The 23,796-nt window shown below is 39.9% G+C and overlaps 1 protein-coding gene across 10 annotated transcripts in view; it reads left to right on the forward strand.

The window, feature by feature from the left end:
* Nucleotides 1–23,796, forward strand: part of MAPK8 (mitogen-activated protein kinase 8) — a 98,556-nt gene that overhangs the window by 35,577 nt on the left and 39,183 nt on the right. For 2 of the 10 annotated variants that reach the window (XM_060406510.1, XM_060406506.1), the window contains exon 1: nt 1–21,071. This exon is cut by the window's left edge and continues 24,763 nt beyond it. The exons of 6 other annotated variants lie outside the window; for them this stretch is intronic. The gene's annotated coding sequence lies outside the window, so the exon portion shown is untranslated. Of the gene's footprint in view, nt 22,494–23,796 lie in introns of all 10 variants that reach the window. 2 more of the 10 variants (XM_060406508.1, XM_060406507.1) reach the window with 2 other exon arrangements.

Here is a 23,796-nt window from a genome sequence, read left to right on the forward strand (position 1 = left end):
AAACATCAGGTGAAGAATTCTCAGAGAAAATAAAAAACCTAAAGGCACAGAATCTCTGAGAAGTTAATTGTGTGACACAAATTGGCTTTCATGCAGAGGGTGATTTTGAAACCTGGTAAACTTAAGTTTCCTTTCCTCAGCCGCAGGAAGCATTGAGAAACTTTGGGAATAATAAGGTCTTTCTGAGATGATAAATCTAATAAGTCGTCCTCTTATCCTAAAAGCTCAGCCTCAGAGGATTGAACTGGAAACCAACCCCACCAATCCCACCATTCTTCAATACTGCAAAGAAAATTGATTTTTCTCTGTGCTTCTCAGTTTTAATATGCATTAGAATCACCCAAAGGGTAGCTCAAATACAACAGACATCCACAGGGCTTATAAGTCATGGGTATGGGATAGAGCCTGCGAATTTACAGTTCTAACAAGTTCCCAGGTCACAATGATTTTGCTGTTTGGAAACCACACTATGAAAATTATTAGTGTAGATATGTGGGGGCAAGATCATTGTTGAGAATTTTGAACAAACAGTGGTTGCTCATGTGGTTTGCAGTTTGATTTCAGTACCCCCTTGGTGGTCTAATAAGATTTCCCTGAGATAATTTAATTTGGTACCCCCCCTAATGGTAGTGATTATATATTTGCACTGAGTCTCAGTAGCTCTTGGTAGAAGCAAATTTGGATTCTCATAAGAGAAACTCATCTCTACCCCAGGGCTGAAAGCTTTCCCAGATATAAAATTCCAAGTTAGTAGAGCAACTGACAGATGAAAGTTCAAGCACAAGAAAACTAAGTACCATGAGCAGGAATCAGCAGGAGACCAGCTAGGAAATAAGAATAATCAGACATAGAATATAAAATAACTGCTTAGTAAGTTTATAGTCATGTTAAAATATATTCCAAGTTTAAGAAACTATAAAACTATCACAAAAGATTTTTTAAAGCAGCTAGAATTTAACAGAATTTAAAATTTTAATTGAATCTAACTAATTGAAACTTTTAGAAAATCTTCAGTAGTTGGATATAACCATACATATAAACTTGAAGAAGAGACTAATGGACTGAAAGAAACATAAGGAATTATCTTGCATGTTTCAGGAGAAACATATGAAAACTATGAAAGAGAAGTTGAGAGCCATCCAAGAATATCTAGATAATTACTTGAACGGCCTTCTGTAAGAGAGACGAGAGACAGACAACAGTTGAAAAGATAATGGTTTTGTACAACTTTTGGGCAGTGCTAATCTGTGCATTCAAGAACCACAGGAACCCAAACTGGGTAAATAAAAGGAAATTCTCAGCTTTGTTTCAGTGAAACAGCAGAAGATCAAGGACAAAGAAAAGGCCTTAAGATTGCCTGGAGAGAGAGGAGAGGCTTCCCTTCAAAGGCGTCACACTCAGAAGTCATCGAGACATCAACAAAGAGAAAAAGTCTAGAACTCTACACCAAGGGAAAAGGGGAAGTTCAGACACTTCCAATAGATGGGAATTCTTCACTAAAGGAAATTGTGAAGCATGTACTCTAGGCAGGGGGAAAGTGATTCTCAGATGAAAGTCCTGAAATGTAAGAAGGCATGAAAAGCACATGAAGTAGGAAGTGGTTAATAAGTCTAAACAGATAACGATTTTATGAAACAGTAGTCATGTCTCATGGGCTTTTAAAAATGGAATTAATATATACGATAATAACAACATATAAGTCAGAGAAGGGTGAATAACATTGCATATTCTAAGGAACTTGTTGGTAAGAGGAGTAAATATACACAACTTTTCAGAGTCTAAATTAATCAGTATGCGTGTTATATGAAGATTAGCAACTGAAAAAAACTGAAGGAGTGACTTCTGATAGTATAGAAAATGGGATAAGGGACAACTGTGAAATCCATAGGAAGAAAAGCAACAAGCGAAAACATAAACAGTTCACAGAGTAAGTAGGGAATAGAAAGTGGTGGCCATACATCCACACACGTCAGTGACTCCGCTAGGTATAAAATGGAGTAGGCCATTCTTTTCAAGTGTCGGGCTAACTTTTGAGGTTTACCACACTTACTTGTCTTTTTTGGGTCATTTTTCAGTAATTTAAAGTGCATATAACATGAAATTTACTGTTGGCCACATTCAGTACATTCGCAGTGCTGTGGAGCCACCATCAGTAGTATATTGTTGAGAACATCTGATCGCTCCGAAAGGAAGCCCTGTGCCCGTTACGCAGTCAGCCCTCAGTCTCCCAGCCCCAGCTCCTGGCACCCATTAATCTACTTCTTCTCTGTGTGGATTTGCCTGTTGTGGATATTTCACAGAAATGCAGCCATTCAGTAACTTACTTTACTTTGCATAAAAACGCCCTTTTATGACTGGCTTTGTTCACTTACCTGTCTGTTTCCAGTTCAGGTCATTCGTGCCGTGATATCAGTAATATCAGTACATTGTTCTCTTTATGTCAGAACAGTACTTCATTACATATATATGTAATATAAACATTCTCGTTCATTCGTTAAGCGGTTGATGGACGTTTGGATTGTTCCCAGCTTTTGGCTGCTGTGAGTTAGTGCTACTATGAATGGGGGTGCGCAAGATTCTGAGTGCCTGTTTTCAGGCCTTTTGGATATATGCCCAGGACTGGACTTGCTAGGTCGTATGAAAATTCTGTGTTTAATTTATTGAGGCAGTAGCCAGACTTTTTCACAGTAGTCGCACCATTTTATATTCCTACCAGCAATACACAGGTGTTCTAATCTCTCCACATCCTTGCGGTGAACCCTGTTACTGTCTGTCTGGTTGACAAAGTTAGCCATCCTGGTGGATCTCATCACTTTGATTTGCATTTCCCTGATTGGTAATGATGTTTATGAATGTTAATGATGCTGAATATCTTTTCAAGGGCTTACTGGCCATTTGAGTGTCTTATCTGGAGAATGTTTTTGCCCATTTTTTGATTAGGTTGTTTACTTTTATGTTTTTGAGTTGTATGAGTTCTTTATATATTCTGAATCCTGGACCTTTGTCAGACATGAGTTGCAGATATTTTCTCCTGTTTTAGAAATTGTCTTTTTAACTGTCTTGATAATGTCCTCTGATGTTTTTAATTTTGGTGAAGGTCAACTCACTCTTCTTTGCCCTTTTGTTTCTTGTGCTTTTGGTGTCATATCTAAAACCTCGTTGCTAAGTCCAGAGTAAAAAAGACAAAATTTAAAATATCTGCATGCAACAGTAATAATTATAAACAAAAACTACTAAAAGTGATATGTGTAATTAATGAAAAAAGATAATAAAACTTGTGGGATAAACTTATGCAGTATATTGATGGAAAGCTATATCCTTAAAATGCACTGTAACAGAATTAACATTATTTTTTCTTTTATCCACTAGATGGCTCAAGTGCACTACTTTGGCAACTCACATAGACATCTGTGTGTTTTGCCTGTGATTTCTGCATTCTGGTTCAGTTCAGCTCAGTTGCTCAGTTGTGTCCGACTCTTTGCGCCCCATGGAGTGCAGCATGCCAGGCTTCCCTGTCCATTGCCAGCTCCCGGAGCTTGCTCAAACTCCTGTCCATCAATCAGTGTTGCAATCCAACCATCTCGTCCTCTGTGCCCTGTCGTCCCCTTTTCCTGCTTTGTCTTTCCCAGCATCAGGGTCTTTTTCAGTGAGTCAGTTCTTCACATCAGGTGGCTGAAGTATTGAAGCTTCAGCATCAGTCCTTCCAATGAATATTCAGGACTGATTTCCTTTAGGACTGACTGGTTTGATCTTGCAGTCCAAGGGACTCTCAAGAGTCTTGCAGTCCAAGGGACTCTGAAGAGTCTTTTCCAGCACCACAGTTCAAAAGCATCAATTCTTCGACACTCAACTTTCTTTATGGTCCAACTGTCACATCCATACATGACCACTGGAAAAACCATAGGTTTGACTAGACGGACCTTTCTTGGCAAAATAATGTGTCTGCCTTTTAATATGCTGTCTAGGTTTGTCATAGCTTTTCTTCCAAGGAGCAAGTGTCTTTTAATTTCATGGCTGCAGTCACCATCTGTGGTAATTTTGTGAAAGTCACTCAGTTGTGTCCGGCTCCTTGAGACCCCATGGACTATATAGTCCATGGAATTCTCCAGGCCATAATACTTGAGTGGGTGGCCGTTCCTTTCTCCAGGCGATCTTCCTAACCCAGGGATCGAACCCAGGTCTCCTGCATTGCAGGCAGATTCTTTACCAGCTGAGCTATCAAGGAAGCCCCTACAGTAATTTTGGAGCCCTAGAAAATAAAGTCTGTCACTGTTTGCATTGTTTCCCCGTCTATTTGCCATGGAGTAATAGGACCAGATGCTGTGGTCTTTGTGTTTTGAATGTTGAGTTTTGAGCCAGCTTTTTCACTCTCCTCTTTCACTTTCATCAAGAGGCTCTTCAGTTCCTCTTTGCTTTCTGCCATAAGGGTGGTGTCATCTGCATATCTGAGTTATTGATAGCTCTTCCTGCAATCTTAATTCCAGCTTGTCCTTCATCCAGCCTGGCATTTCACATTATGCACTCTGCATATAAGTTAAACAAGCACGGTGACAATATACAATTTTGACACACTGCTGGAGTTTGAATACTCATTGAATATCCATACTGATATGATTAAGAGGCAGTTGAGAATACAGGAGGGAGGTCAGGGCTGAAAACAGAATTGAGAATTCATAGCTGAAGCTATGAATTTACCAAGGAAGGGTAATATATAGGATGATATGGTCGTCTTTGGTACTGTGTATGTTTAAGGAGTGGGAATTAGGAACAGAGAAAAGGTGCTTTTGCAACATTTGAGCAATTTGCAGAGAAACTTAGGTTAAGAAGGAGTTGATGAATGGGCCAGTGGATTTGGGAACTCTTGAGTGGCTCTCCAGAGGGGTCCAAGAAATAGTGGAACATGAAAGGAGGTTGTAAAGATGTGAGGGTTAACTGTGACTTTTTGGCAGCCTTGGCAACTGTGACTTATTGCCAATGAATGATGCATATTATATGCAATTTTTAAAATCGCTCCAGTAAATGACATTTAAAAAACATAACTTTGCTTTAACGTTTTTTATTAGGTGGCTTCTGGCTTTCTGAAATGGAGTACACTGATCATTTACTTTTTTAAGGCCTCAGGAGTGTCATAATTAGTGATTGTTAAACTTCACTACTGTACCTGGGCCTTTTGAGCACTGTTAGGGCTTGTTCTTAATACTGAGTGCTTGCAATGTGCCTTGTATTTTGAGGCCTTCTTCTCTAGGTCATTTGACATAATTACTCAAGGATATTTTTCCTTCAAAGTACTTCACTGTGTTATAGTTTAACACTGTTAAGAGAGAGAGCTGTTTTAGGAACAAATATACTTAAAGTAGTTAACACTGTTAACATTTATGAATCAGAAAATTCCAAACCCCAAAAAGCAAATTATTTTATCACTTCTGCCATTTGGTGTGTTGGACAAAACATGTTATGTTTAAATTGTCTTCTAAGTGACTTAATGGGATTTTTCTGTATGTAGATTATTGGTCTACTCCAGAAAGTCAGGGAGTCTGAGAGGGAAGATGAGAGAAGAAACATTTAATACCTACTCTAGATTTATGTGGGAAAATTTTTATTTTTAGTCTCTGGCTTTTGCTGCTGTTACTGTGTTAGTGAAAAAAGGAGATTTTATGGCCTAAGCTGTAGGTCTTATCCAGTGAAGGGCAACTTGAAAATAAGATAGAACTTAAACCTTGAATGTTTCTGAGTGATTGATTATAGTTTTGTAGCTGAACAATTAAACCTTTTTACTAAGGTTGCAGGTCTTCAACTTAGATTTGTCATACCTGGTTAATGCAATCAAATGGAAGTGTTGTTTTCCTCCCCATCTGAAACATGCTGTAATTCACTCTGAAATTCAGGGTTTTGTGGTTTTGTTCTGCTGGGAACATGCATATTTAATTATCGAAAGCTGTTTGTCATGGGATCATTTTCTTCTAACACCTACCTAGCACTTAAAAAAAATCTGATTATAATTTCATTGCTGGCAAGATAAACCTTGTGGTAATTATATGTGGAATTACCCAACATGAATAAAATTCCCTGTAAGATACTTCTGGGATACTTCTCATTTGCTGTTCCCAATTTGTGGTTTTAGTAAGTATCACTGGTGGTGGTTGAATGTGATCAACATTTTCTTCTCTTGTGAACCTGAAAATCTTATTACTAAAAGAGTTGGCAAAAGTTATGAGAAAATGTCAGGCATTTGACTCTTTCTCAAGGAGTATTTTGTATGCCCGGTTTTTTGGATAGTGGAAGAATTTGCCCAGGTACTGCATTGTACATAGGTGCCCTTAAAACTGAGTATTCTTTCTTGTATAAGAACTCATAAAAATGTTACAGGAATTTACATGTATGAATTTTTTAACATTAAAATGAAAATACCTTTTGAAAACCTTGGGAAATAGTATATTCTTACAAGTTAGGTTACCTATTTTTATTTAATTGAATGTCATTGACAATATTGGTGTTGCATTTTAGCCACTAACATTAATAATCTAGATACAGTTGAGACAGTTGAGAACTCCAGAACCAGTTTCCTAATATTCTGAGGTTTTTGCCATTTTGCAAACCAAGTGATTTTAAAATTTTGGATATCATCTAACTGAAATGTTGATAACCATTTCATAACCATATTGGATTCCATTATATAAAGTTACCATCATTTGTTTAAAAAGTAACCAGACACATATTACTTTACTGATGAGGACAGTGCTATAAAGTCTTTCTTAAAAAATTATTCATTTTTAATTGGAGGATAGTTGCTTTACAATATTGTGTTGGTTTCTGTCGTTTATCAACATGCTATAAAGTCTAGAGGTCTTTAAGAAGTTACTTGAAGGTGTAAAATCTTGGAAACTAATTAGGAGGTTTCCATGTAGCTGCCTCTGTTTTAGCTAGTCATCCTCAAAATACAACACTGTGAAGGGACACCTGTCTTAGCATTATTTGGAACGAAATGAACCTGCTTGAGCAGATGCATCCAAGATGAGTGTATACAGTGAAACGTCACTCAGCCATTAAGAAGAATGAGATAGTGCCATTTGCAGCAACACGGTGGACCTAGAGATGACCATAGTAAGTGAAGAGAGCCAGAGAAAGACAAGTGTCACACGATATCATTTACATATGCAATCTAAACAAACAAAAAATGCTAAACTAATTTACAAAACAGAAATAGACTGAATATATCTCAATCACTTTGCTGTATACCTGAAACTTACATAACATTGTAAATCAACTATACTTCAATTTTTAAAAATCACACATAAAAAAAATAATTAAATCTATTTTATGGATAAGCCTTAGAAAATCCAATTGCAGAAGTACAAACCATGGAAGGTGTAAGGGAGGTTCAATAGGGAGGGGATATATGTATACTAATGACTGATTCACACTGCTCTACAGCAAAAACCAACATAGCATTGTAAAACAATGATCTTCAATTTAAAAATAAATTTAAAAAAATGTACAAAGCAGGCTTCTTTGTGGATAGGAGTCAGATTCTCCTAACAGAAGGAATTGGTAGTGGCCTGGTCACAAAAGTTATCTCTTGGCTGGAATAATTTCTTTCTGCAATCAAGGGTAGCTGAAAGAATGATAACTACACTGATGATTAAACAATTTACTCTCTACTTTTTTACAAAGGATCTCTGAGAGTAGATCCTAACCTCTTCTTTGTAAGAAAGTAGTGCCTATGGAGAACGAAGGAAAAGTAAGAGACTCAAATTTAGACGGGCATTATTTCAGCCCTCACTTAGTTTCTTACTTTAATAAAGTCTGAGTCACATGAATTAGTTTTATGATCCTAACTTCGTGGAAGCTTCATTTTAATGCTTATGGTAGTGACATTTCATCATACATGAATTTAGTTTTAACTTTGGAATGTCCAGCTATGCATATCTTGCAGATAGACGACAATTTAAATTGTACAAACAATTAAAATTTAAACAATTTAAATTTTGTCCATCTCTGTGAACTTACTAGGCTCTTGGAGGCAGGTATCTACTGTTCTATTTTATTAGTTCCTTTATGTCTCCCATAGGGATGGTGAGCATCTTGTGTTTATTGTGGCCTTAAATGTCATTGTTCTTAAAGTTATCATTATGTTAAGATTTAAGGAATTTTCTGAAAGCGATATCTTATCTTTCCCATTGTATTGTTTTTCTTTATTTCTTTGTATTGTTCACTTAGGAAGGCATTCTAACCTCTTCTTGCTGTTGTTTGAAACTCTGCATTCAGGTGGGTATATCTTTCCTTTACTCCTTTGCCTTTCACTTCTTTTCACAGCTATTTGTAAGTCCTCCTCAGATAACCATTTGACCTTTTTGCATTTTTTTTCTCTTGGGTATGGTTTTGATCACCGCCTCCTGTACAGTGTTAACCTCTGTGGATAGTTCTTCAGGCACTCTGTCTATCAGATCTTATCCCTTGAATCTATTTGTCACTTCCACTGTGTGATCATAAGGGATTTGATTTAGGTCATACCTGAATGGCCTAGTGGTTTTCCCTACTTTCTTCAATTTAAGTCTGAATTTCACAGTAAGGAGTTCATGATCTGAGCCACAATCAGCTCCCAATTTTGTTTTTGCTGACTGTGTAGAGCTTCTCCATCTTTGGCTGCAAAGAATATAATCAGTCTGATTTCAGTATTGATCATTTGGTGATGTCTATGTGTAGAGTCGTCTCTTCTATTGTTGGAAGAGGGTGTTTGCTATGACCAGTGCGTTCTCTGGCAAAACTCTGTTAGCCTTTGCCCTGCTTCATTTTTGTACTCCAAGGCCAAACTTGCCTGTTACTCCAGGTATCTCTTGACTTCCTACCTTTGCATTTCAGTCCCCTGTGATGAAAAGAACATCTTTTTTTGATGTTAGTTCTAAAAGGTCTTGTAGGTCTTCATAGATCCATTCAACTTCAGCTTTTTCGGCATTAGTGGTTGGGGCATAGACCTGGATTACTGTGATATTGAAGGACCCCAGGCAAGGAAGCCATCTAAGTGCCTGAATGGGCAGAGAGCTATGGAGAAAAACTGGCCAAAGAGGCCTTCTGATCACCAGCTACAAGAGGCTCTAAAAAAACTCTGATAGGACCATAACTCCTGTGGGGCAGGCAGTCCGTTTCCCTGCACACTTGGGGCTCCCAGGGTCCCTGCAAGCCAAGCAGCTGAGCCACCTTCACACTCGAGTCTCACTGGGTAGAGTGAGAGTTGTTCTGGTAGACATAATTTTTGGTTTCCTTTGTTTCCCGGGTCAGTCTTTCTCACCGGGCAGAGCTTAACACAAGCAAAAAATATTTTGTGCCTGTGCATGCAGGGTTGCTTCAGTAGTGTCCGACTCTTTGCGACCCTGTAGACTGTGGCCTGCCAGGCTTCTCTGTCAGGGAGGGGGGTTCTCCAGGCAGGAATACTGGAGCGTATTGGCCAATACTGGTTGCCATACCCTTCTGGAGCACTATGTTTCCAGCTGCCCTACCCGCCAACTCCCTTGAGTACCTGGTTCTGCCAGTACCCCTGTGACCCAACCAGCTGCACCACCTCCACACCTGACCCTCACAGGGGTAAACCCAAGTCCTCCAGGGCAGCCTCAGGAGCAAACCCCAGTGGACAACCCACATGCACAGGTGGAAATAAAACCACAATTGAAACCCAGGGGCAGTGTGACTAAGGAAGAAGACTCAAAACCCTCCCACCAGCTGTACAAGCTGCAGATTAAATCCACACGATCAACTAGGCAGACTCTGTATCTATGGAATATATAAAAGGTCATTGAGAGCTCCCACAAAAAAAAAATAAAAAAAAAAAGCACTAGTTCTGATAGTTGTGGACACTGGAGGCAAGAACACAGAGGCATAGGACCAGATTAGAATCTGAGCTGCCCCCACAGCAGGTCCAGAGATCAGCAGAGTGTTGGAGGGCATCCTAGGGAGGTGAGGTGGACTGTGACTCCCAGCAAGGGAAAGGACTCTTGCCAGCAGTGACTCAAGAAGAACATTTATTATTCTTATGTTTTAACTTGTTCTGTAGGTTCTTTTGGGTTTTTTTCTTAACCCCCCACTCTCTGTTGTGGTTGTCAATTTTATTGTCACAATGAAATCTAATTAAACTTTTGAGCTTTTTTTTTTTTTCTCAGTCACATTTTTTATTGTTGCTATAAACCTCTGCCTCTGTGTTGAGCTTTTGCAATTCTGGGCAGTTTTGTTTTGCTTTTTCTTTTTCCTTTTTAAAAATTTTTAATCCTATTATTATTTTTTCTACATTTATTCTTTTGTTTGCTTTTCCTGCTGTTTTTCCCCCTTACAGTTAATCTTTAATATGTATAAATCTTCTTTATCTGCTTCTATTTGACTTTGAATGTCTGTTCTTTCTTTTCTTTCCTTCCTTTAGTCTCAGCATATTTGTCAGTTCTATTTTCATTGCTTTATTCCCCCGTTAACACCTTGCTTTAGTTTTGTTTTCCAGTCTGTGCTTCGGTTAGTTTTGTTCTGGTAGACACAATTTTCGGTTTCCTTTGTTCGCCGGGTCAGTCTTTGCTTTCTTTCCTTTCCTCTCAGCATATTTGTTAGTTTCATTCTCATTGCTCTATTACTCAGTTGGCACCTTGCTTTAACTTTGGTTTCCAGCTTGTGCTTTGGCTAGTTTTGTCATGGTAGATATAAGCTCTGGTTTCCTTTGTTTGCCGAGTCACTCTGCTGTACTCTGTTTTTGTTGGACTGTTTTGACTTTGCTCATGGGTCAGTATGTGTATGTGTGATGGTGACAGTGCCGTTGCTCAGTTGTGTCCGACCCTCAGCGACCCCGTGGACTGCAGCCCACCAGGCTCCTCCGTCCATGGGATTTTCCAGGCAAGAGTCCTGGAGTGGGGCGCCACTGCCTTCTCCAGGGGATCTTCCCAACGCTGAGACTGAACCCTGGTCTCGCACTGCAGGCAGACGCTGTACCGTCTAAGCCACCAGGGAAGCCCATGTATATGTGTGTATTCCATTATTTTTATTATTATTTGCCTGATTTTGTAAGTGCCATTTGTCTGGGGTTCATCTTTGATTTCTCATTTTGGGATATTTATTTTAATCTCACTTAATGCCATAACAAACCATTTGTGGAATCTTTGTTCCTAATCAGAGATCAAGCCCTGAGCCTTTGGAGTGGGAGCACTGACTCCAAAACCCTAGACTACAAGAGAACTAGCTCTAGGGAGTATCAGATAGTGAGAACTCACACAAAGGAAACTGCTAGAATATGAGACCCAGCATCACCCAGCCACCAGTAGCACCCTGTGCAGGACAAGCCATCAAAACGACAAACAAAACCAAAGCACAAACACAGTCGTCAGCAGAGAGGACTGCCACCTCACCCAGCCTTGCCCACCAGAGGAAAATCAAACAGAAACTCGGCACAACCTCACTCTATAAGAAGCCTACACAAACCACTGGACCAGGCTTAGAGTGCAGAAAACAAAAGAAAGAAAGAAAATTCAACTTGGAAGCCAGGGAAAAAGAGACCTCAAACACAATAAGTTAAAAATAATAAAAAGTGGATAAATACTGTGCAAATGAAGAAACAAACTAGAAACACAGAAGGACAAATAAATGAAGAGGAAATAGGCAATGAAAAAGAACTCAGAATAATGATAGTAAAGATGATCAAAAACCTTGAAAGCAAAATGGAGAAAAATGCAAGAATCAGTTAACAAAGCCTACAGGAATTAAAGAATAAACATGCAGAGACAACACAATCACTGAAATTAAAAATACTCCAGAAGGAATCACGGGCAGAAAAGCTGAAGCAGAAGAATGAGTCTGTGAGCTGGAAGATAAGATGATGGAAATAACTTCTGAAGAGCAGAATAAAGGAAAAAGGATGAAAAGAACTGAGGATAGCCTCAGAGACCTCTGGGACAGTATCAAATGCAGGCTCCCCCGGTAGCTCAGAGGGTAAAGTGCCTGCATACAATGCGGGAGACCCGGATTCGATCCCTGGGTCGGGAGGTTCCCCTGGAGAAGGAAATGGCAACCCACTCCAGTATCCTTGCCTGGAGAATCCTATGGATGGAAGAGCCTGGTGGGCCACAGTCCATGGGGTCGCAAAGAATCAGACATGACTGAGCGAGCTCACTTCACTTCACTTCAGAAGAAGAGAAAAAGAAAGGATATGAGAAAATTTTTGAAGAGATTATAATTGAAAATTTCCCTAACATGAAAAAGGAAACAGTCAAGTCCAAAAGGCACAGAGAGTCCCATACAGGATAAACCCAGGGAGAAACATGCCAAGACACATACTAATCAAACTAACAAAGACTAAACACAAAGAATATTAAAAGCAGCAATGGAGAAGCAACAAGTAACATACAAGGGAAACCCCATACGTTTAACAGCTGATCTTTCAGCAGAAACTCTGCAGGTCAGAAGGGAGTGGCAGGATATATTTAAAGTACTGAAAGGGGGAAGGAAATCTATAACCAAGATTACCATTCCCAGCAAGGATCTCATTCAGAATTGATGGAGAAGTCAAAAGCTTTTCAGACAAGCAGAAGTTAAGAGAATTTGATACCACCAAACCAGCTTTACAGCAAATGTTAAAGGGACTTACACAGTCAAGAAATAGAAGAAAAAGGATCTACAAAATCAACCCCAAACAATTAAGAAAATGGCAATAGGAACATATATATCAATAATTACTTTAAATGTAAATGGACTAAATATCCCAACCAAAAGACACAGACTGGCTGAATGGATACAAAAACAAGAATCATATATATGCTGTCTACAAGAAACCAACTTCAGACCTAAAGACACATATAGACTGAAAGTGAGAGGATGGAAAAATATATTCCATGCAAATGGGAAGCAAAAGAAAGCTGGAGTAGAAATCGTCATATCAGACAAAAAAGACTTTAAATAAAGACGATTACAAGAGATAAGGAAGAACACTACATTATGATCAAGGGATCAATCCAAGAGGAAGACATAACAGTCGTAAATATCTGTGCACCCAACATAGGAGTGAGCACCTCAATACGTAAGACTAACAGACATAAAAGGAGAAACAGACAGTAACACAAAAATAGCAGGAGACTTTAACACCCCACTCACGCCAGTGGACAGATCATCAAAGCAGAAGATTAATAAGGAAATGCAAGTCTCAAATGATGCATTAGACTACATGGATTTCATTGATATCCTCAGGACATTCCATCCAAATGCAGAAGAATATACCTATTCTCAAGTGTGCATGGAACATTCTCCAGGATAGGCCACATCTTGGGTCACAAATCAAATCTCAGTAAATTTAAGAAAATTGAAATCGTTCAAGCATCTTTTCCGACCACAATGCTATGAGACTAAGTGTTGATTACAAGAAAAAACTGTAAGAAACACAAACACATGGAGATTAAACAACATGTTCCTAAATAACCAACAGGTGACTGAAGAAATCAAAAGGGAAATAAAAAAAATTTCTAGAAACAAACGGCAATGAAAACACGACTCAAAACCTGTGGGATGCAGCAAAAGCAGTTCTAAGAGGGAAGTTTTTGGCAGTACAATCCTACCTCAAGAAACAAGGAAAACATCAAATAGACAACTTAACTTTACACCTAAAACAACTGGAAAAAGAAGAATAAAAAAACCCAAAATTAATAGAAGGAAAGAAATCATAAAGATCTGAGCAGAAATAAAAAGAAATGAAAGAAATAATAGTAAAGATTAATAAAACTAAGAGCTGGTTCTTTGAGAAGATAAACAAAACTGACAAACCTTTAGCCAGACTCATCAAGGAAAAAAGAGAGAAGAATCAAATCAACAAAATTAGAAGTGAAAAAGGAGAGGTTACAGCAGACAATGCAGAAACGCAAAGGACGACAAGAGACTGTTATGAACAACTGTATGGCAATGAAATGGATAACCTGGAAGAAATGGACAGGTTCTTAGAAAAGTTCAGTCTTCAAGACTGAACCAGGAAGAAACAGAAATTATGAACAACTCAATTACAAGCACTGAAATTGAAGCTGTGATCAGAAATCTCCCAAAAAACAAAAGCCCAAGACCAGATGGCTTCATAGGACAATTCTAGCAAACATTTAGAGAAGGGCTAATGCCTATCCTTCTAAAAGCCTTTCAAAAAATTGCAGAGGAAAGAACACTTCCAAACTTATTGTATGAAGCCACCATCACCCTGATGCCAAAGCGAAACAAAGATAACACAGAAAAAGAAAACTACAGGGTAATATCACTGATGAACGTAGATGCAAAAATCCTCAACAAAATTTTCGCAGACAGAATTCAGTAACACATCAATAAGCTCATACACCATGATCAAGTTGGGTTTATTCCAGGAATGCAAGGATTCTTCAGTATATGCAAATCAATCAATGTGATACACCATATTAACAAATTGAAAGATAAAAACCATATGATCATCTCAGTGGATGCAGAAAAAGCCTTTGGCAAAATTCAGCACCCATTTATGACTAAAACTCTTCAAAAAATGGGCATAGAAGGAACCTCCTTCAACATAGTAAAGGCCATATATGATAAGCCTACAGCAAACATTATTCTCAGTGGTGAAAAACTGAAAGCATTCCCCCTAAGATCAGTAACAAGACAAGGACATCCACGTTCACCACTGTTAATTCAACATAGTTCTGGAAGTTCTAATTACAGCAATCAGAGAAGGAAAAGAAATAAAAGGAATCTAGATCAGAAAGAAGTAAAGCTCTCACTGTTTGCACATGACGATACTGTACATAGAAAGCCCTAAAGATCGTGTGAGAAAATTACTAGAACTAATCAGTGAACTTAGCAAAGTTGCAGGATACAAAATCAATACACAAAAATCACTTGCATTTCTATATACTAACTAAGATGGACTGGAATGGGGGAATTGCGGGCAGGAATCCCTTAGAAGAAATGGAGTAGCCATCATAGTCAACAAAAGAGTCCAAAATAAAGTACTTGGATGCACTCTCAAAAACGACAGAATGATCTCTGTTCGTTTCCAAGGCAAACCATTCAATATCACGGTAATCCAAGTCTATGCCCTGACCAGTAACACTGAAGAGGCTGAAGTTGAACAGTTCTATGAAGACCTACAAGACCTTCTAGATCTAACACCCAAAAAAGGTGTCCTTTTCATTATAGGGGACTGGAATGCATAAGTAGGAAGTCAAGAAACACTTGGAGTAACAGGCAAATTGGGCCTTAGAGTACAGAATGAAGCAGGGCAAAGGCTAATAGAGTTCTGCCAAGATAATGCATTGGTCATAGCAAACACCCTCTTTCAACAACACAAGAGAAGACTCTACACATGGACATCACCAGATGGTCGACACCGAAATCAGATTGATTATATTCTTTGCAGCCAAAGATGAAGAAGCTCAATACAGTCAGCAAAAACAAGACCAGGAGCTGACTGTGGCTCGGATCATGAATTTCTTATTGCCAAATTCAGACTGAAATTGAAGAAAGTGGAGAAAACCACAAGACTATTCTGGTGTGACCTAAATCAAATCCCTTATGACTATACAGTGGAAGTGAGAAATAGATTTAAGGGCCTAGATCTGATAGATAGAGTGCCTGATGAACTATGGTTGGAGGTTCGTGACATTGTATAGGAGACAGGAATCAAGACCACCCCCATGGAAAAGAAATGCAAAAAAGCAAAATGGCTGTCTGAGGAGGCCTTACAAATAGCTGTGAAAAGAAGAGAAGCAAAAAGCAAAGATAAAAGCATCTGAATGCAGAGTTCTAAAGAATATCAAGGAGAGATAAGAAAGCCTTCCTCAGCGATCAATGCAGAGAAATAGAGGAAAACAACAGAATTGGAAAGACTAGAGAACTTTTCAAGAAAATTAGCAATATCAAGGGAACATTTCATGCAAAGATGGGCACAATAAAGGACAGAAATGGTATGGACCTAACAGAAGCAGAAGATATTAAGAAGAGGTGGCAAGAATACACAGAAGAACTGTACAAAAAAGATCTTCATGACCCAGATAATCATGATGGTGTGATCACTCACACTCACCTAGAGCCAGACATCCTGGAATGTGAAGTCAAGTGGGCCTTAGGAAGCATCACTACGAACAAAGCTAGTGGAGGTGATGGAATTCCAGTTGCACTGTTTCAAATCCTGAAAGATGATGCTGTGAAAGTGCTGCACTCAATATGCCAGCAGATTTGGAAAACTCAGCTGTGGCCACAGAACTGGAAAAGGTCAGTTTTCATTCCAATCCCAAAGAAAGGCAATGCAAAAGAATGCTCAAACTACTGCACAGTTGCACTCATCTCACATGCTAGTAAAGTCATGCTCAAAATTCTCCAAGCCAAGCTTCAGCAATACGTGAACCATGAACTTCAGATGTTCAAGCTGGTTTTAGAAAAGGCAGAGGAACCAGAGATGAAATTGCCAACATCTGCTGGATCATCGGATCCAGAGCAAGTTCCAGAAAAACATGTATTTCTGCTTTATTGACTATGCCAAAGCCTTTGACTGTGTGGATCACAGTAAACTGTGGAAAATTCTGAAAGAGATGGGAATACAGACCACCTGACCTGCCTCTTGAGAAACCTATATGCAGGTCAGGAAGCAACAGTTAGAACTGGACATGGAACAACAGACTGGTTCCAAATAGGAAAAGGAGTACATCAAGGCTGTATATTTGTCACCCTGCTTACTTAACTTATATGCAGAGTACATCATGAGAAACGCTGGACTGGAAGAAGCACAAGCTGGAATCAGGACTGCCAGGAAAAATATCAGTAACCTCAGATATGCAGATGACACCACCCTTATGGCAGAAAGTGAAGAAGAACTAAAGAGGCTCTTGATGAAAGAGGAGAGTGGAAAAGTTGGCTTAAAGCTCAATGTTCAGAAAACCGAGATCATGGCATCCAGTCCCATCACTTCATGGCAAATAGATGGGGAACAGTGGAAACAGTGTCTAACTTTATTTTTCTGGGCTCCAAAATCACTGCAGATGGTGACTGCAGCCATGAAATTAAAAGATGCTTGCTCCTTGGAAGGAAAGTTATGACCAACCTAGATAGCATATTAAAAAGCAGAGACATTACTTTGTCAACAAAGGTCCATCTAGTCAAGGCTATGGTTTTTCTGGTGTTCATGTATGGATGTGAGAGTTCGACTATAAAGAAGGGTGAATGCCGAAGAATTGATGCTTTTGAACTGTGGTGTTGGAGAAGACTCTTGAAGAGTCCCTTAGACTGCAAGGAGATCCAACCAGTCCATCCTAAAGGAGATCAGTCCTGGGTATTCATTCTAAGGACTGATGTTGAAGCTGAAACTCCAGTACTTTGGCCACCTGATGCAAAGAGCTGACTCATATGAAAAGACCCTGATGCTGGGAGGGATTGGGGGCAGGAGGAGAAGGGGACAACAGAGGATGAGATGGTTGGATGGCATCACCGACTCAATCGACATGGGTTTGGGTGAACTCCGGGAGTTGATGATGGACAGGGAGGCCTGACATACTGTGGTTCATGGGGTTGCAAAGATTCAGACACAACTGAGCGACTGAACTGCACCGAACAATGAAAAATCAGAGAGGGAAATTAAGGAATCAATCCCATTCACCATTGCAACAAAAAGAATTAAATAGCTAGGAATAAGCTTACCTACGGAGACGAAAGAACTGTACACAGAAAATTATAAGACACTGATGAAAGAAATCAAAGATGACATAAACGGAGAGATATTCTATGTTCTTGGGTAGGAAGAATCAATATTGTTAAAATGACTATACTCCAAACGCAATCTGCAGATTCAGTGCAATCCCTATCAAATTACCAATGGTATTTTTCACAGAACTAAAACAAAAAATTTCACAATTCATATGGAAATACAAAAGACCCCGAATAGCCAAAGCAGTCTTGAAAAAGAATGGAGCTGGAGGAATCCACCTTTCTGACTTCAGATTATATTATAAATTACAGTCATTAAGACAGTATGGTACTGGCACAAAGACAGAACTATAGACTGATGGAACCTGATAGAAAGCCCAGAAATAAACCTATGCACCTATGGAAACCTTATTTTTGACAAAGGAGGCAAAAATATACAATGGGGTACAGACAGCCTCTTCAGTAAATGTTGCTGGGAAAACTGGACAGCTATATGTAAAAGAATGAAATCAGAACACTTCCTAACATCATACACTAAGATAAGCTCAAAATGGATTAAAGACCTAAATGTAAGACCAGAAACTATAAAACTCTTAGAGGAAACCATAGGCAGAACACTCGATGACATAAATCAAAGCAAGATCCTCTGTGACCCACCTCCTAGAGTCATGGAAATAAAAACAAAAGTAAGCAAGTGGGACCTGATCAAACTTAAAAACTTTTGCACAGCAAAGGAAACTATAAGTCTGGCGAAAAGAAAACCCTCAGAATGGGAGAAAATAATAGCAAATGAAACTGACAGAGGATTAATTTCCAAAATATACAAGCAGCTCATACAACTCAATGCTAGAAAAACAAATAACCCAATCAAAAAGTGGGAAAAAGACCTGAACAGACATTTCTCCAAAGAAGACATACAGATGGCTAACAAACATGAAAAGATGCTGAACATGGCTCATTATTAGAGAAATGCAAATCAGAACTACAATGAGATATCACCTCACAGCAGTCAGAATGGCCATCATCAAAAAGTCTACAAACAATAAATGCCAGAGAGGGCGTGGAGAAAAGGGAACGCTCTTACACTGTTGGTGGGAATGTAAATTGATACAGCCACTATGGAAGACAGTATGGAGGTTCCTTAAAAAACCAGGAATAAAACCACCATACACCCAGCAATCCCACTCCTAGACATATACCCTGAGGAAACCAAAATTGAAAAACATGCATGTATCCCATTGTTCATGGCAGCACCACTTACAATAGCCAGAACATGAAAGCAGCCTAGATGTGCATTGATAGATGAATGGATAAAGAAGCGGTGGTCCATATCACAATGGAATATTGCTCAGCCGTAAAAGGAAGGCGTTTGAGTCCGTTCTGATGAGGTGGGTGAACCTAGAACCTATTCTACAGAGTAAAGTGAGTCAGAAAGAGAAAGACAAATGTTGTATTCTAACACACATATACGGAATCTAGAAAAATGGTAGTGAAGAGTTTATTTACAGGGCAGCAATGGAGAAACAGAATAGACTTATGTATACGGGGAGAGGGGAGGAGAGGGTGAGATGTATGGAAACAGTAACATGGAAACTTACATTACCATATGTAAGATAGGTAGTCAACCGGAATTTGCTGTGTGGCTCAGGAAACTCAGATAGTGGCTCTGTATCAACCTAGAGAGGTGGGATGGGGAGGGAGAGGGGAGGAAGCTTCAGAAGGAACCAGACATATGTATACCTATGGCTGATTCATATTGAGGTCTGACAAAACAACAAAATTCTGTAAAGCTATTATCCTTCAATTAAAAAAACATTTTAAAAAGTGATATAAAATGTAAGTTTATTAAATTTAATAGGATTTTTGAAACATTGGCTTCGGTGTTAGGCCAGGAAGTCTCTTATTATACTCTGAAAGTAGTCAGACTTCATTAGTTAGACCTCATATCGCAGAGACTAACATGCATAGGGCTGTCATATGAAAGGCTATTACCTACTTGCTGAGAAAGCAGTGCTAAGCAAGTCCTTAGCATAGATGGATTCTGCGATTGTGGCTCTGCCACCTTGGCCATAACTGATAGCCCAGGGCAGACCTTTGACCTAAGGCTAGTGGTCTGTGAAATAGCCTGGCATGAAAACTGCACGAAAAGCAGCAGTGGGGATTCAACCTATCAATCACAGACCTCTTTTTTTCCTGTAAGTTGCTACTGGAGAGGAAGAGAATGATGGACAGTTTGTAATGGGAACTTCCAGTTTGTTCATTTGCCTATTTGAATGATCAGTATTTGCCAGTTACTATTCTAGGCTCTAATGATTTAATCACAAACAGACCAGTGTTTATGCTTTCTTGAAACTCACGTTTGAGGGGACAGATAGTCAGCATCTAATAGATGTCAGTAGTGGTAAGTGCTCTGAAGAAAAATGAAGCAGGCTGAGGAAGAGGGTGTGGTTAGAAGGCACTAGTTTAGATAGGCTAATCACGTGAGACAGAGTTTCCCAGGCGATGCTCGTGGTGAAGGGCCTGCCTGCCAGTGCAGAGGAGAGATGCGGGCTCAGCCCCTGGCTGGGAAGACCCCCTGGAGCAGGAGTCGGCACCCACTCTAGTGCTCTTGCCTGGAGAATCCCGTGGACAGAAGAGCCTTGTGGGCTGCAGTCCATGGGACCGCAGAGAGTCAGACACGACTGAGTGACTCAGCATGCACACACAGCCATGTAGGCATTTCTGAGAAGCTGATGTTTGAGCAGAGTCAGATGAAGAGAGAAAAGGCAGCATGCAGCCGCCATGAGAAGCTAAGAGTTGCACAGAAGAAACCTTCAGAGTAGAATGAGGCGTTATATTAGTCAGGGTTCTCCAGAGAAACAGAACCTGAATGATGGGTGGGTGGCTGGATAGATGGATAGGAAGGGAGGGAGAGAGAGGGAATGTGAACGAACACTGACAGGTTCCAAGATCTAAGTTGGCGTGCTGGAGACCCAGGAAAGCTGATGGTAATACTTGAGGTCTAAAGGCCTAATACCCAGAAGAGCTGATGATGTAACTTCTAGCCTGAAGTTCAGCAGGTCCGAGACTCAGAAAGAATCAGTATTTCAGTTCTGGGCTGACAGCATGGAAAAAACGATATCCCATCCTGAAGACAGTCAAGCAGGAGGAATTCCCTTCTACTTGCAGTATGATAAACGTTTTTGTTTTTATTCAGGCCTGCAGACTGGATGTGGCCTGCCAACATTAAGGAGAGCCGTTTGCTTTACTCAGTCTGTTGACTTAAATGTTAAAGTCATCCAGACGCCCTCACAGAATCACCTAGAGTAATGTTTCACAAGTGTCTGTGTGCCTTGTGGCCTAGTCAGAGTTAACACAACTTTGACATGCAGCGTTGACCATCACTGTTGGCGTCTGTTGGTAGCCATAGAAACAAGGTGAGTAAAGGTGGACAGGCTCCACTTCAACCCCAGAGGCTTACCATCGAGATTATGTGATGATGAGAGCTGTCTTGAATTCTGAACTTCGTTGCATTGCCTGAATTATTTCCCTTTGTCTGTGAGGCCTGGCTTTATGGCTCTATTGAACTCACTCTTTTTTCCCTAAGTATTTTTTATAAAACTGCTAACTTTAATTTGTTTGTCTCTACATTCAGGCTCACCAGACCAACCATTTCATGGGTGAACCGGCCTGATAGCAGTTGAGTCCTGTCTGTTGTATAGACGTTACAGAAGTAAACCTTTGGTCATAAAAACCTAATTCAGTCTTTCCCCCCACGCCCCCCCTCCACTTATGAAGGAAAACAGTGATAAAGATAAACAGAACCCTTTAATTTGTTGCTTTAAAAAGGTTCATGTTCTTGGTTAACATTTTTAGCAGTTATTAAATTTTACCTCTTTTGAAGAGCTGACATGTTTTGTAAATCTGAAGGTGTAGGAGACACAGTCCTTACCCTCAGAAAGACCACCCAGTCTGGTAGTAAAATCTGCGTATCCAAGTATACAAGGTGGTTTTGATGAGAAATTAGATTCAAGCTGGAAAAGGCCTCTGAATATTATTTTTAAACTAGTCTTTGGTAGGTAGAAGGCTTCCCTGGGTGGCTCAGATGGTAAAACATCTGCCCGCAATGCGGGAGACCTGGGTTCAGTCCCTGGGTCGGGAAGATCCCCTGGAGAAGGGGGAAATGGCACCCCACTCCAGTACTGTTGCCTGGAAAACCCGATGGACTACTGGTAGGCTACAGTCCATGGGGTCACAAAGAGCTGGACACGACTGAGCGACTTTCTCTCTCTGTAGATATAATTTACATAGATATAAAAAAAAAGAGGTGAAAAATATTTCCCCAAAAAAGAAAGGGAAATTAGTAAATCAGAGCATGAGGGTATGGGAGTGATAATTTAGCCACATTGACATGAGTGTAGTGTTCTTGCAGAGGAATATTTTGAAAGCAGAAGCTGAAATTCATTATGTCTACAACATTCTGTTGCACGTGAATCACTTTTAGCCTAAGTTACTCATCTGTTAAATGGCATAATAAATGCCTGGCTTTTCTCTTTTTCCTGAGCCACGTAAGCTGCTGCTGCTGCTCCTCAGTCACTTCAGTCATGTCCGACTCTGTGCGACCTCATAGACGGCAGCCCACCAGGCTCTGCGGTCCCTGGGATTCTCCAGGCAAGAACACTGGAGTGGGTTGCCATTTCCCTCTCCAATGCATGAAAGTGAAAAGTGAAAGTGAAGTCGCTCAGTCGTGTCCGACTCTTAGCGACCCCATGGACTGTAGCCTACCAGGCTCCTCCATCCATGAGATTTTCCAGGCAAGAGTACTGGAGTGGGATGCCATTGCCTTCTCCATGAGCCACGTAAGCAGTCACATCTAAATTCCCTACCTATACTTTTGTGGTTTTTAATCCACAAAGAGGCCTTTTTGAGTAGGGGAGTGAGTTACCAGGCTCCGTATCATTGCCTCCTAACACTCTTCCTGTTTCAGCTTCATCATGGAGAGAACAGTATGCCAAACGCATCCTCTCTAAGTCTCACCAGTATCCTTAACACCCTCACCTTGGAGACTGCTCCTTCTGTCTTAGTCTTCTGAAGGTGTTTTCTGGCGGCAGTGCTACTTTCGTATCTTCATCTGTATGGCCACACATATGCTTTGGATCCCATTTCTTGCTATGTTTTCAGAGAGATTATTCTAACTGAAACGTTAGCTTTCTTTTTCACTCTGCTTGTCTCACCCTTCCCATCTTTTGCAGTCCTTTCTGTTAACAGATGAATATGTTCAGGTTGTCTTTGTATTACATATGTTATGCATGCTGTGCTGTAGAATGTTATATATTGTATCTAATCTGATCATCCTTTCTTGACCATATATCATTCTCCATCAATTTCCTCTCATCTTCTTTGCTAAAATTCTCTAAAGAGATAGTCACCCCCACTTACTTGTAAAATGGTGTTCTTTAATTCTCGCCTGCGCTCATTCCAGTCTAGCTTCCTCTCCCGTCACTCTGCTTACTGGACGTCTCTGCAGCGTTCGGCACTTTGGGCCACTCTGTTCTCTAACACACTCTTCCTCTGGCTTCTTCAGTGTGCTCTCCTTATTGTCTCTGTCTCTGGCTACACCTTCACTGGCTTCTTGACTGGCTTCTCTCTCTCTAATTGCTCATTAAACTGTGGGTATCCACAAAGCTGACTCAAGCCTTTCTTGCTACAACATCCTCTTGAGTAATACCATTCTTTCTCATTGCTTTAATAACAATGCCAACTCTTAAATTTGTATCTTCCACCCAGACATCTTCTTGAGGTTTAGTTCTGTATCTAGCTAACAAGTTGATATTTCCGTTTGGATATCTCAGGGATCCATCTCAGTCTCAACATGCTTAAGATTCAGCGTGTTTGTAACTTCTCCTCTTCCTTTGTATCTTCTTCAGCACCAAGACTTTTTTTTCTCTTGGACTCAGTATATATAGTGTATGGATGAAGGACTCAAATCCTCACTCAAACAACACACAAAAACCCCTCACTTTACTCCTTACTAACTTTGTAACCAATAGGTAACCTTTTTCAGACTCAGCTTCATCATCTGTAAAATTAGAAAAACAATGGGCCCTTTCTTAACGTAATGCAACATCAGACAGGAGTGTGTGGGACTCCAGGTAAGATGCG

Source organism: Ovis aries, chromosome 25 (genome assembly GCF_016772045.2).
Source record: "Ovis aries strain OAR_USU_Benz2616 breed Rambouillet chromosome 25, ARS-UI_Ramb_v3.0, whole genome shotgun sequence".
Lineage (NCBI taxonomy): Eukaryota > Metazoa > Chordata > Mammalia > Artiodactyla > Bovidae > Ovis > Ovis aries.